We start from the raw sequence: 355 nt of genomic DNA on the forward strand, positions 1-355 counted from the left end.
TTTAGGGCTCTATAAACTGCACTAAACCGGATATAATTAAAAAAGATTAGAACCGGAGATATAAAATAAAACATTTGAAAAGTTTTTCTTTATTTGAAATCAATATTTCGTTCTTATATGACATTAAATTAAAATTTGATATTAGCTTTGGAGCTCCACTAAACCATCGAATTCCACAAATCAAGTCATCCATCAGGACCTTAATTTTCCCTATGTCGCTGATTTGGCCAGAACAAGATAACAATCCTTCCATGATAATCTTCTTAACAACTCAAACCCACATGTTTCTAACCTGACTTCTCCTTCAATACCTGATAATCCCCCTAGGCGTCTGAAAAGAAGGTGGCCCCGAGAT

At 34.6% G+C, this 355-nt stretch overlaps 1 protein-coding gene across 7 annotated transcripts in view; it reads right to left on the reverse strand.

Annotated features, from left to right (window-relative positions):
* The window catches only part of Tm1 (tropomyosin 1), a 195,718-nt gene that overhangs the window by 103,629 nt on the left and 91,734 nt on the right, over window positions 1–355 (reverse strand). The gene's annotated exons all lie outside the window — the stretch shown is intronic.

Source organism: Halyomorpha halys, unplaced genomic scaffold, assembly GCF_000696795.3.
Source record: "Halyomorpha halys isolate HHAL.00 unplaced genomic scaffold, Hhal_1.1 Scaffold2.1, whole genome shotgun sequence".
NCBI classification, from domain to species: domain Eukaryota; kingdom Metazoa; phylum Arthropoda; class Insecta; order Hemiptera; family Pentatomidae; genus Halyomorpha; species Halyomorpha halys.